Here is a 14,531-nt window from a genome sequence, read left to right as displayed (position 1 = left end):
TGGGTTAAATCCATAGGGCCTCATTTATGAAAAGTGACGCACCGCAGCGTGAAAACAGTGATGCGTCACTTTTCACTGCGCCCTCCTTGCGACACCAATGATGCGTCATATTTACAGTATGACGCATCATGGCGCAAGGAGTTACAGATACGTCAGTATTTCTGACGTATCTGTATGGCGCAAAAGTGACGCAACTCCAGCAATGTGTCATTTCACATGGGGCAAGCCCCATGTGAAAGGGCCTGCGTCAGTCTTACGCCTGCTGTGAGGCAGGCGTAAGAAATTGACGCATTTGTGTCCTAGAAGTGGCGCAGGATTTCACTGCGTCACTTCTATGACCCTTTCTTGCGTCAGAACCCCCCCCGCATACATTATACCTGGCGTAGGTATAATGTAGCGCAGGAGTTTAGAAAGTGACGCATCTACCTAGATGCGTCACTTTGTAAATATGGTGCAACAAGGCACATTATTTACGCTGCTGGTGCGTCACAAAAAGTGACGCACCGGCGGCGTAAAAGTGACGCACGGCCTCATAAATGAGGCCCTCAGTTTTTGCACGCCAGCTATTCCAATTTAGACTCAGCCCAGCCCGAACTACCAATGTTTGATTTGCTCTGCATTCTGTTCATCATCTGTGAGTCTTTTGGCTTTTCTGTTATAGGCACTAGTGTGGAACTGAAATTCTACACTCTCTTGCCTTCCCCTTTCCAACTTCCTGTGCTTTCGCCTTCTTGGACATATGGTAATGTTTAAAACACGCTGACATAGTGTTTCACTTCTTTAGGGTTTTTCCTCCGAGCTTTAAAAACGAAAATAAATTAAGGCAGAATGCAGTCTTGCCGTGGTACTAAAAACACCCAACATGATGTAGCACTTTCTTAGGGACGTTTAGCCGCCATTGCTCTGTTTTATGAAGAGTGAACATGGACTACCCAAGCGCTTTAAATTTGTAAAACCGAGTTTTGCCCGTTTATTTTGTGCTGCAGACGACTATCAGAATGAGGCACACTTGAAATGCCACGAAAGCAGATCCTTCGATTGTGATGATCTGAAGGGCGAGCGCGTGCACCCCGACATGGTGATTTGTCAAAAAACACTTTGGTTTACGGCGAACAAGTCGAGATGGCTTTGCAGACCCTCGGGATATTGGGGGTAAAAAACACAAAAGAAAAAACAAAAAGAACTAGAACGTTTAAAAATCCAAGTTTGTGAGATCCTTAAAAAGATTGTATTCGTTTTATTTGGTGTTGTCTTAAATCCTGGGCTGTGGCATGTACTATAGCTACTTGACATGGCAGGAGTGTTTATTTTGTCAGAACAGAACTTTCTGTGCTGTTGTTTCTGGGTGGTGTGCTGCTGGCTCCCTGCGATGCTCGCCAGAAGAGACACCTTCAGACTGGTTGAGCACGGGCAGCCTTTACTGTCAACAAACATTCACCAATTCCAGATTGCTCAGCGGAGCGGGGCAGGCAGTGGACAGCAGACGCATCCACTGGAGCTCGGGCCCGGGAGTTGCAGCCACCTCCCCCCGCTCGTGGCAGGAGTGGGGAGAAGGGTCGGTCCTCAGGCAGCAACCGGAACCCTGGGCTCATCCTGGAGGAAAAGTTCACCAGAGTGCGGCGTCGTGCTCTGCAGGAAGTGCTGGGAAAGCGCTGAGTCCGCAGCGCCAGGAGCGAGGGAGCGGAGCCGGGAGAAGACAAGCAGCCGAGCGGGATACGGGCTGCCCGGGGTCCTCACCTGACGGGAGGCGAATCCGGCTAGAAGAGAGGGGCAGCCAGGTGAGGGCGTCTGCCTTAATGGGGCTGTAAAAAGGGCTGCGGGGGGTCGCGGGAAGAGTGGGCGATGCAGGACATCAGAACACTGCATTTAACTGAGAAAACATCGAACTTGTGACCAAATTAGGGACGGGCGCGACCCGCGTCCCTGTTTAAGGGTACCTTCCTCGTTTTGCACTTTGACAGGCATCTGAGAGGGATGTTGTATTAAACTTTTCGCCATACAGACCGTCTTACATCATATTGGAATATCCTGACTATAAACTGCCTTGTGGGGTATCCCTTCCCGTCGGAAAATGAGTCACACCGGGAAGATGGCTCAGCGAGTTGCACGGGCTCCTGGCATCTGCTGCATTGCTGCAACCCACAATTCGAGTCCCGGCAATGTCAGTCCAGCCTCGTATCCTTCCGCGGGTTCCTCTAAACGAGACTACAGTAATGCCTTCATGTTATGGTTTGAAAAGACTAAATGGTTGGAAGTGAGAATTATACACAAACACTTACTGCTATGTTAGTCGCGCTCCAGTGGGCAGAAAAAGCGAAGTGTTCTCTTGGGATTCCGGATTCTTTACTTACAAGAAACCATGACACGCCCCTCCAAGCGAGAGAAAATCTCAACAGAGGGACACTTTGATTTTTTATGCTAAAGCGAGACGCGAGTGACCACGTTACTTAGAAGATAGTCCTGCAGCAGTTAAGAAGAAACCCGTGTGTTTATGTGGCCTGGCTGTGCGGGACGGCAGCTGGGGCAGTGCTTCTATCGAATGGCTCTGAAGCGTGTCTCTTAATCCACCCTCTGCCGTTTCCTCTCTCCGCCTTTCCTTTCCCTGAAGTCCCCCATGTGTTTTGGGTTCTAAAGTGCTCGGCCCCTTTATTTTTGGGCACTTTCCTAGAATCGCTTTTAGTATACGCTCAAGTGTTTTTTTTCCTGGTTTCTCCTATGCTAAACTAGATTGAATCATGAGTGAATTTCCCTAGGCTGTCTAAATTAAAACTCCGCTTTGCGCGTTCTGGACCCTTTCTAGAGAGGTCCGCCAGAATTGCTTTGGAATAGAGTTCCCTTCATTCCTTGTTCCATTCTTCCTTTCCCTTTCCCTTTTTCTTTTCTTTTCTTTTTTTCATTTCTTTTCTTTTCTTTCTATCTTTCTTTTGTTAAGTGCTTTTTCTTCCTTGTTTCGCCCTTATCCAATTTTCCTGGCACATACGTTTTACTTGCTTTGCAAATGTTAGCATTTCTCGGTCTCTAATCACGTTTGTTTACTGGGTCATCCCACTTACCCCACCCGGAAGCACTGCCATTGTTTCTTCTTTCTTGCTGTGTTATTTATCAGCTCGGCCTTCTGACCTGCGAGTCCCAGATAAAAGTTAAGGAGGGCCACTGAGAGCTAGTTAATCCTTCTGGTTGCACTCTGGCTGAAGCTTCTGTAGCGGTACTTCTCTTCAATGTCTTGTAACTCTCAGTCCCGCTCCTGTGATAGCTCAGATGGTTAATGTGTCTGCTATGGCTATCTAATGGCTCCCTCCAGATCGCAGATTTTACTCCTGACAGACCAGAGCCCAGAAACCCCAGTATGGCTTGTGCCAGGGTTTGCTTTGCTCATCTCTAACAGAGCAGAGATTTCGGATAACTTCCTAGCACTGGAAGGGACAAGTTTTTGCAGGCGAATGTTTTTAGTTGGTTTGAAGTCCACTTTGGGCTTGGCCTTCAATAAACACAGGTAAGTGTCACTGAGTCCCAAAGGCTGCCCTCTTGCCCTTGCTCTGTTTAGGAATAGGTCATAAATTCGTGTTTGCTGAGCACCATTTTTAAAGGTTCACTTATCCCAGTGGCTGGTTGAATACTCAAATACACCGAGAGCTAGATAAAGGAACGAGAGAAAGGGTGAGATAGCAATTTACAGAAACAAGCTTTGGCTCTCATATGCTCGCGGTGTTGGCTTTAGCAATTTTTTTTTAGTTTTGTTGTACACCAGTGCGGCTGCTGTTCAACATGGCTCAAAGTTAGTAGCATAGAGTGGGGATGTGTAGATTGGAGTGGGGTAGATTGGGGTAAAGTGGAGTGGGGTAGATTGGAGTGGAGTTGGATAGACTGGAGTGGATTCCAGATTGGAGTGGAGTGAGATAGATTGGGGGAAGAGTGGGATAGGTTGAAATGCAGTGTAGAGGGTTAGATTAGGGTGAAGCGGGAGAGATTGGGCTGATTAGAGTAGGGTACATTGAAATGGAGTGGGGTAGATTGAAAAGGGATGATTGGAGTGGGGGTGTTTGGAGGGGGTAGATTGGAGTGGGCTGGAGTGGGGTCGATTGGAGTGGGGTACAGTGGGGTAGATTGGGGCGGATGGGGGTGAAATAGGATAGATTTGATAGAGTGTGGTAGATATGAGTGTGATAGATTTGGGTAGAGTGGAGTGTGGTATAATGGGGTGGATTGGAGTGGTGTGGGATAGATTGGGATGTGGTGGGGGAGATTTGAGTGGGGAAGATTGGGGTAAATTGCTGCAGATTAGAGTGCAGTCGATTGGAGAGGGGTAGATTGAATTGGGGTAGATTGGAGTGGAGTGGAGTAGATTGGGGGAGTGGGATATATTGGAATGGGGTAGGGATGGACTGTAGTGGGGTAGATTGGCATTGGGTAAATTGGAGTTGGGTAGATTTGAGTGGGGGAGACCAGAGTAGAGTGGAGTTCAATATATTCGGGTAGATTGGAGTGGAGTGGGGTAGATTGGGAAAAAGTGGAGTGCAGTATATTGGGGTAGTGTAGAATGGGGTAGATTGGAGTGGGGTGGAGAGGGGTATATTGGAGTGGGGAAGACTGGGGAGGAGTCGATTGGAGTGGGGTAGATTGGAGTTGGGTAGATTGGGTGGATTTTGTTAGGGTAGATTGGAGTGGAGTGGGGTAGATTGGAGTGAGATAGACAGGAGCAGGGTAGTTTGGAGTGGTGTGGATTGGAGTAGATTGTGGTGGAGTGGGATAGATTGGAGTGCAGTAGCTTGAAGTGGAGTTAGATAGAGTGGTGATCCACAAGAAGTGCAGAAAACTTATTACTGAAACCACACAGATTTAATAAGTTGAAAATTTATAAACGCTCCTTCTCAGGGATGGCTCCTAGGATCTGGAACACACTACACCCTGAAACCAGACTTATCACATCTACTTCATTGTTCAAAAAGGAAGTAAAGGCGATTCTCATGAAAAAGTCACATGATCATCACCTAAAGATAACATGACTTTTATGGGTGCAAACAGACAACCCTCTTTCACAGATGCTCTCTCGGCCTGCACCTCTCTCTTTGTTTTATTTTGCACAATGTGTTATTCATATTTGATCTACCTCATTTGCTTGATGTATGTTTGCACAGTACTTACGCATATATTGGTTTTGACTCGTTTTGTATTTTGATATATATTTTTGCTTCACTGCCTGTAAAGCGCTCTGATATCCGCAAGGGTCTGGTTCGCGCTCTATAAAACTTTCAAAATAAATAAATAAATAAATAAATAGGGTAGATTGGGATCTGGTGGGGTAGATTGGAGTGGGGGTAGATTGGGTTAGAGTGGGGTAGATTGGCTTGGAATAGATTGGAATGGGGTAGATTGGAGCCAGGCGGATTGCATGGGGTAGATTGTAGTAGGGTAGATTGAGGAGGAGTACGGTAAGGTAAGTGGGGTTGATTAGGGTGGATTGGAGTGGGTTAGATTGGACTGGAGTTGGGTAGATTTGAGTGGTATGTGGTAGACTGGAATGTAGTGGAGTGGGGTAAGTTGGGTAGATTGGAATAGAATGTGGTAGACTGGGTAGAGTGGAATGGGTGGAGTGGAGTGGGTGGACTGGAGGAGGGTAGATTTGGGTGAAATGTAGTGGGGTAGATTGGAATGCACATTGGAGAAGAGTGGAGTGGGGTAGATTGGAATGGAGTATAGTGGGGGTATTAGGGTGGAGTGGGGTAGATTGCGTGGATTAGAGTAGAGTCGATTGTAATGGAGTGGGATAGATTGGAGTGGGGTAGATTGAAGAGGGATGATTGGAGTGGGGTAGTTTAGAAGGGGGTGGGATGGAGTGGGGTGAAGTGGGATAGATTGGGGAGGGGTAGATTGGGGAGAAGTACATTGGAGTGGGGTAGATTGGAGTGGGGTGGAATAGGTTAGATTGTAGTAGAGTAGGGTAGATTTGAGTGGAGTGATGTTGATTGGAATGGAGTAGATTGTAGTGAAATGGAGTGGGGTAGCTAGGGATAAAGTGGGGTGGATTGGAGTGTGGTAAATTGGAGTGCAGTAGATTGCTGTAGATTAGAGTAGTAGATTGTGGTGGAGTGGAGTAGATTTGAGTGGAGTGGGGTAGATTCGAGTGAAGAGGAGTTGGATAGATTGCAGTGGAGATTGGAGTGGAGTGGGGTAGAGTGGAGTGGGGTAGAGTGGAGTGAGGTGGTTTGGAGTGGGGTAAATTAGGGTGGGGTAGATTGCAGTGGGGTGGAGTGGGATGACAAAGGGTAGATTTGGAGAGGGGTAGATTGGAGTGGAGTAGATGGGGTAGACTGGGGAGGGGTACATTGGGGAGGGGTACATTGGAGTCAGGTAGATTGGAGTGGGGTGCAGTGGGTTAAATTGGAGTAGAGAGGAGTAGATTTGAGTGGAGTTTGGTAGATTGGCGAGTGGTAGATTGGAGTGAAGTGGAGTATGGTAGATTTGGGTAAAGTGGAGTGGGATAGATTGGAGTGGGGTATATTGAGTGGATGAGAGTGTGGTAAATTTGAGTGGAGTGGGGTAGATTGTGATGGATTGGAGTGAGTTATATTGTGGTGGAGTGGGTTGCAGTGGAGTGGGGTAGATTAGAGTGGAGAGGTGTTGAATAGATTGCGGTGGAGTTTGGTGTGGTGTGGGGTAAATTGGAATGGAGTGGTTTAAATTGGACTCGGGTAGATTGAAGTTGAGTGGAGTGGGATCAATTGGAGTGGAGTCGGGCAGATTGAAGTAAAGTGGGTTAGATTGGAAGCGGAGTGGGGTAGAGTGGAGTGGAGTAGAGAGGGTGGTTGGAGTGAGTTAAATTGGGGCGGGGCAGATTGGAGTAGGGTAGATTGGGGGTGGAGTGGGTTAGATTGGAGTACAGTGAGGTAGATTAGAGTGGAGGGAAGTTGGATAGATTGCAATGGAGTTTGGAATGGAGTGTGGTAAATCCAACTGGGGCAGATTGGAGTGGGGATGATTGGGGTGGAGTCATGCAGATTGGAGTGGAGTGTGTTGTGATAGGTAAGAGTGGGGTGGATTGGGGTATATTGGAGTGAATTGAAGAGAAGTGGGGTAGATTGGGGTAGTTTGGAGCAGAGTTGGGTAGTATTGAGGGAAGTGTGGTAGATTTTGGGGGAGTGGTGTAAATTATAGTAGGTGGTGTTGATTAGGTTAGATTCAGTGGAGTGGCATAGAGTGGAGTGGGGTAGAGTGGGTTGGGGTAGATTGTGGTACAATGGAGTGGGATAGATTGTAGTGGAGTGGGGTAGATTGGATCGTAGTGGAGTGGATTAGAGTGGAGTAGGGTAGATTGGGTTAGAGTTGGGTAGATTGAAGTGAGGTAGGTTGAAGTGGAGTGGGGTAAGTTGGAGTGGAGTAGAGTGGAGTGGGATAAGTGGAGTGGAGGGTCGTAGAGTGGAATGGTGGTTGTGTAGTGGAGTGAGAGGCATAGATTGGAGTCTTGTGGAGCGGAGTTGAGTGGTGTGTTGCAGAGTGTCCTAGAGTGGAGTGGCATGTCGTAGAGTAGAGCACCGTAGAATGGATGGGTGTGGCATAGAGTGGAAGGGCATGGAGTGGAGTTGAGTGGTGTAGTGTAGAATATGCATGGTGTGGGAGCAGACTACAATTACAGGGATCACATTTTAAACTGACAGGACCGTTACACTAGCACCAAAATATGGTTTTACTGTGTGCAAATGTCATCACAGAGTATATTGATATGTTTTGATCATGTTCAAATATTTGTTTCCACTGCACTTCAGAATTACTAAAAAAAAGTGCTTCATTTGTACTAATTCTAATTCTGAAACATCAGCACAGTACTTTTTTTGTTGTGTGCTAGAAAAAAACACCCTACCCCCTCTACTCTTACATGGGTACTCAGCAGGATTGTCACATAATTTCTCCCACTTTGAAGTCGGAGAAAGAAAAATAAACACCAAGCTCCCTGGAAGAGAGCGCCTGATATTTAAACTCTGTCTTTGAATGCACAGCAAATGCAGCAAGATAAGAACAAGATTTAAAGGCCTGTTTACAGAAAGCGAGTTTGTGGAAGAATACAGTAAACAAGGTTTGGGCTACAGGAGGGACACACTCAAGCTGACAGCCTAAAGCAAATAATTCCAGCAAATAGAAAGCCAGAAAATGTGAGTTACCAACCACAAAGCCATCGGTAAGTAATGGATGTAATGCATTCCTAGATAAGCTTTCTGAATGTCCCCAAGATTCTTTAGCAAACCATACAAGTACGCTGTCTGGTAGGCTTCAACCTAAAAAGGGGGTAATAGATAGAGAGAGGGTGCTTTGATAAAGGGGGAGAAGAGCGATGCGGAGAGGTGTATAGAGAGAGAATATAGGAGTAGTATTTTTCTTCACTATCAGGGCTCAGGTTAGATACCACATGTGCAACACAGAGGACAGTTTACAGCTTATCACACCATCCCTTCTGCATGTGGGCCCTGCAGATTTACTTTAGAAAGATATGTTCGAACATCACTGTTGGAGGCATGGCCTCACTGAAGCCGGAAAAGAAACAAATGCTAATCCCATTCTATGTTGAGGAAAGCTTTAGTATTCTGTGGATGGGCAAGTCTACTGTTTACCTGACTGTGTCCTGCACCGGATTGTTTTGCCCCTGACCAATGAGAAACCAGAGATATGTAACCTCATCATGGCAAACCCAAGTTTTGTAACCTCACCAAGGATAGACCAGAGGTACATAACCTCACCAAAGGGTAACTAGATATATGTAAGGTCGTTCATGACAAATGAAAGGTATATAACCTCACCAAGGGCAATTTAGGGGTATGTAACATAACTAAGGGGAAACTAGAGGAATGTAGTCTCCTCATGGACAAATCAGAAATATATAATCTCACTAAGGCAATGTTAAAAAGCACATAACCTCACCCATGGGAAACAAGAGATGCACAACCACACCAAGGACAAACCACCTGAATGTAACCTCACCAAGGGCAAACTACAAACATGTATCCTCCCCATGAGAAACCAGAGGTACATATCCACACCAAGGGCAAACCACTGGTATGTAACCTCACCAGGTCAAATTAGAGGTAAGTATCCTCCATGTGAAACCAGAGGTGTGGGACCTCACCAAGAGCAAACCACTAGTATGTAACCTCACTAAGGGCAAACTAGAGGTAAGTATGCTCCCCATGAGAAACAAGCGGTATGTGACCTTACTAAGGGCAAGCCAGAACTCCTCAGCCTTTCCTGTCGAGCCGGGGGTCTGACTTTTAAAGCGCCAATTTAAGATGTTTGAGGCAGAAATTCCATTCTGGAATGAAGACTGTAATATATTCTTGATGTGTTGGAGTAAATAATGCCTGTCCAAGCAACACTGGATTTCTAAAGCATAGAAAGATTGAGAGACATTCCATAGGCTAAAATGTATATATCTGTACCCAGAACGCACTAGATGATAGGTAAAGGCCGACCCTACTTGCGTTTAGTCTGTTGGCCTAATATGCCAGGGCCCCTTCATTAAATGGCTCATGGTAGTACAGGAGGCACTGGCTTGTCTACGTGGCCATCTGCCCTTGGCATCAAATAGGCACCACAGAGGGATGTTTAATGAGCCCGCTATAATCTGGACCTAACTGCTATGATCCTCATGAGTTACAATTACAAATAATTTGCGTTCTCTGAGGAATTCAGGGGCAAATTACCAAGGAATAGCGATATTTATCGCAAAATGTGCTTAGCGCATTTTTTTTTATTGCTGCCTATCGCTGGATATGTTAGCGGAGAAAACATGCTATTAGCAAAGTTTTTCTCCATTGTGCTAAAATATCCAGCGATAGCGGCGAAATGCGTGAATATCGCTGAGAATACAGCGATATTCACGCATTAGCGATGAAATGCTCTTAGCCATGTTATCCACCTCCCTTGGATAACATGGCTAAGAACTGGTCTGGGAAGGTGTTAGTATTTGGAGATATTCGCGCTTAGCGCAAATATTTCCATCGATACGCCTGCCTTGCTAATAGGCGATAGCGACGTTAGCGACTGCATTCAGTCGCTAACTGGTTGGGTACTCCCACTTTGTATGTAATTAGCGATAAACATCGTTGACATGCAAAGCAGGCCTCAAACCGCTTGCTATCACCTAAAAGCTGTCGCTAACATCAGTTAGCGACAGCTTGCTAATAGGGCGATAGAATTATCGCCGCTTAGCGGCAGAAAACGGCCACTAAAGCGGTGATAATAGCCTATCGCCCTGCTTGATAATATGCCCCTGAGTCTTCCTTTCGCAGTATCTTGGGCACCTGGACGTATATAATCATGGCTGCAGATGTACCAAGTAGCGGCTGCTACTTACCAGGGGTGGTGTGGCAGGGGGAACGGGGCACATCAGGGGAACAATAAAAAAAAATAGCACTTACCGCCGGCCACCTCCTCTTCTTTCTCCGTCCTGCTCTCAGCAGGAAGCACACAGCCTCCCAGAATCCCCTGACCAATCACAACGCTGGCATAGCAGCATTGAGATTGGTCTGAGCGCGGTGGTTTGCCGCTCAGATAGGGCCTGACAGGCTGTGCATGTTCTCCACCCAGGCTATAATACAAGACGGCTGGCCAAAGCGTTATGTGAACATTAGGTGCTGGCACTACTCCTTCCCCTGTGACGCAGGGAGCCCAGCCCGCCTTCCTGCCTTCAGCTGCAAGCTGAAGACAAAAAAACAAAAGGATAATACCAAACCTAATCATCATATTATTTTTCGTATTCAGCTTACAGCTGAAGCAGTGGGGCGACACTTCTCCACTTTAGTGGTGGAGCCGCCACTACATGTACCATAGAGCAGGGTTTGGAGTGAATCTGCAACACCCGCACCTGTGCCCAGCTCACCTCTCTTACCCTATCAGGGCAACCTAAACCATTCTTAATCCCCGCCGCAGCGCTAGGGAGGTGGGGGCGCGCGGCGCCACCAAGCTCGTGACGGAACCACTCCGTCGCGAGCCTCGGGCGCGCTGTGCTTGTGATGGAGTGGTTCCGTCACGGCCGGCCCGCTCAATAGAACGCTCAGCGCAGGCGCGAAATCACTGCCATGCAGGCGTGGTGGCGGGGCCGTGATGGAACCACTCCGTCATTAGCACAGCCCGTCTCTGGCTGGTGACGGAGTGGTTCCGTCACCAGCACCCAAAGGGTTAAAGTACATCTTGGATAAATCCTTGGCTCTCATTTCAGTCCCTGCTACCAAGAGCCAGTGACCTCTGGCGAGAAATATATACAGCAACAATGTTGCACTCCTTGCTACAAAAAAATAAGAAAATCCTACCACGACTGACGCGTGCTTTTATCATGTTTACTCGATTAGTGCTGTGAGCCCTTGGTTTTTCCATGTGGTATAGGCTTTTGGTCTGACGTTAGGCAAGAACATGTACATTTTGCACATACTTATAGGGGCTTTCAGCCAGCGCTCTTTATCCAGTGTACTGTTCTGGTGTTAGTAATATTTTTCTTCTGCAAACAGCATACAGTACAGGGCAATGGGATAGTACTTCAACCCTTGGCTAACTTCACTGTGAGAGATGGCATTCTGTTGTTTCACGCAGAGCACAACCATACAAAGTAGTTCCCTTCAGTACCAGATACTAGTATGGCAAACTTGGGATGTCAAGTACCAAATTTTGCTCTTAGCCAATCTTTATTCATATTTTTGTTATATTGGTGTGGGCTCAGCAGCTCCTAAAAAACAAACAAACAAACAGAAAAAGTATTACAAAATCCATGACAAGAGAAAACTAGAAGACTGGCAGTCATCACCAGGCCAATATGCTTTGCCAGTGCTTGTTTTCCTTCAGATCCACCAGGTGCCTGCATTATCTAGATACCTCATTCTGTTGTGAGGACCAGTAGATGAGGGTTTCACGTTTTCTCTTCAGAGGGACCAGGGTTCGAATCTCTTAGTCTTTCTTGTGTAAACAGTGTTAGGCATCATTTTGGGGAAAGGCATACATTGAGTCACAAATAAAAACTGGTGGGGCCACCTACAAAGGTTTTTTTTAAAATATTTGTGTGTGTATATATGACCCTGTGAAGGCTACGTCGGAAACGCGTTGGTCTCATGTCCGCATCCGATGGTGATAATTAAACAAAAAAAGTACAAGGAACTGTTTACCTGGCTGTGCCGCTGTTTCCTTGCCTCGTGTGAAGTTGGAGTTTATTGAGGTTGTTCTTTGGAAACAATTTACAGACACACACACATTTATGTATTTCCCTAAAATGTTTAAATCTGGCGTTTTATGGATGCGTGCATATATCTAAAGATATCTTTAGATATAGGTATGTACAAACATACATATAAAGTCAGATTTAAACTTTTTAAGAAAACACTGCTGTGCAATAAAAGGTTGTTGCACAAATTAATGGATGTAGCAAGGTGCAGTATCTATCTGTTTTTTGGGTGTCGCCTCCTGATTCATTCTGCAGCTGTGGTGGTGTGGTACAAAGGAGGGCAGTCCAAATAGAGCTGGGGCATGGGCACCCTCTGCCCTACTCTTCAGATACCACTATCAGCCATTTTGGCCAAGCATCTCCTGTTTCTTTTATGGAATATCCAAGTGCACCACTGCCAAAGTCATGCAATTCTTATATATTTCTGCATATAAGGACATAGAGCTCCACTGTTATCTGTTTCTCACCATGGTTGCACGCTCAACTAGCTCAAACAAGCAAGAGGGACCAATCACATACCAAAAGTGAAAATGCTATGAGTGGCTCAAAACCATCAAGCTCTTTGAGTTTCTGCAGTAAGCAAGAAATATACACCGGAAGACTCCTATAGGAACCTTGTCAACTTCCTAGCCGACTTGCACTCGGATACTAAAGCTAACGTCCGTTACACTCAAGACCTTAAAGTAACGGACGAATTTAGAATAAATCGGGGAGTTCGACAAGGCTGCATCTTGGCCCCATTCCTCTTTAACCTGTATATAAACGAACTGGAAGAATTTCTTTTAAATATAGAAGCAGACTACCCCCTTGTTGAACACAAGGGGGTGCCTGTGCTACTCTATGCAGACGATGCAGTTCTTATATCTAGGACAGCAATCGGTCTCCAAAAATTATTAAATTCCTTCTTTAAGTTTATGGAGTCACGTGGCCTTAGCATAAATAATTCTAAGTCCTACGTCATGAAAACAGGAAAGGGTTCCCGGAAAACTGACTCCTTTAGTATAAATGGGGAGAAAATCCCTCTAACTAACTCTTTCTCATATCTTGGGGTCCTCTTAGACCACAAATTAACGTGGGGCCCCGCAGTGTCCAAAAAGAAGGGGTAAATGCGGCCATTCTTGGCTTCGGGAAAAAAATTGGCAACTGCCCCACGGCCGCACTGCTCAAACTTTATCAGGCAAAAAGTGTTGCTGTTGCCTGTTATGGTAGCGAGCTCTGGGGCTATTGTAGGATAAAAGACCTAGAGGTCGCAGAAAACAACGTCCTGAAAAAGATATTGAGGCTGCCAAGGGGTACTGGGACTTATTCTGTACACGAGGAGTTGGGGGTTCCATATCTAAGTGACTGAATAGCAGTAAACCCGGTTTTGTGTTGGCTGAATTGTTGGCTTAACACCGACATTCCGCTCACACATGCCTTATTGAAAGAGGTCTTATCGCTAGACGGTAGGCTTAAAATTCCGTGGGTGAAATATATAAGGGATTGTTTGTCGGCAATTGGCCGTTCTGATCTGTTTTATGCCCCCAACCTGATCACAAAACCTGATGTCGTTCTGGTAAAAAACGCCATATTATTGGCAAGATGTACTGACAGAGAAGAGGTTGAGATACAGAAGGGTAGTGTCAGGAAACACTTATTACTCAAAACCTGCCCACAAATGGAGCCTTATCTGACATGGCCTATGACTAGTTATGAACGGTTTCTGTTAACAAGGTTCCGTTTTGATCTATATCATCTTCTACTGGCGGTACCAAGTGGGCCACAACGGGGTGAAGTGTTGCCAGCTTGTGGCTGCGACGGTAAGTCTCCTCAAGACTTGGCACACTTTCTTTTTATTTGCCCTTATTATTCTATCCCACGGAAATTATACCTTAAACCATGTCTTAAAAAACTGAATTTTTTTCAAATCAAGCCCGCACTTTACTACCTACAACTACTGAATTGTGACTGTACCTTATTTGTCTGTAACTTTTTAAAAAAAGCTATTTGTTTTAGGAAAAGTATGGACGGATAATTATGCTGTGAATATTTTAGGTGTTTTTTAACCAATATAGTAATTTATGTTTTTTAATCTCATATTGCTCACGCTCATAGTGCCCGCTGTACCTTCCCTTTTTTGTACTGTATTCTGTGCCCTTTATTTGCCACATGAAATGTATTGTCTGGAATTGTTTTTAAAATGTGTACTTATGAACTGTACTTTTATGATTGTAAGTTCTACAATCGAATAAAGATTTTTGAATTTGAATTTGAATTTGACTCCTATAATTATCAATACTCATGAAAAATAGCCCTTGGCATGCACTTCACCTGCTATGGAGCCACCAGAGACCATTCT

At 45.7% G+C, this 14,531-nt stretch overlaps 1 protein-coding gene across 3 annotated transcripts in view; it reads left to right on the top strand.

The window, feature by feature from the left end:
- Nucleotides 1-1,453: 1,453 nt before the first annotated feature.
- LOC144772725 (phosphatidylinositol 3,4,5-trisphosphate 3-phosphatase TPTE2-like) overlaps nt 1,454-14,531 on the top strand; it is a 298,439-nt gene continuing 285,361 nt past the window's right edge. For 2 of the 3 annotated variants that reach the window (XM_078657252.1, XM_078657251.1), the window contains exon 1: nt 1,454-1,778. The gene's annotated coding sequence lies outside the window, so the exon portion shown is untranslated. The remainder of the gene's footprint in view (nt 1,779-14,531) is intronic. The other variant, XM_078657254.1, reaches the window with a different exon arrangement.

Source organism: Lissotriton helveticus, chromosome 8 (assembly GCF_964261635.1).
Source record: "Lissotriton helveticus chromosome 8, aLisHel1.1, whole genome shotgun sequence".
In the NCBI taxonomy this organism is placed as follows: domain Eukaryota; kingdom Metazoa; phylum Chordata; class Amphibia; order Caudata; family Salamandridae; genus Lissotriton; species Lissotriton helveticus.
This window is presented reverse-complemented; position numbering and strand designations above follow the sequence as displayed.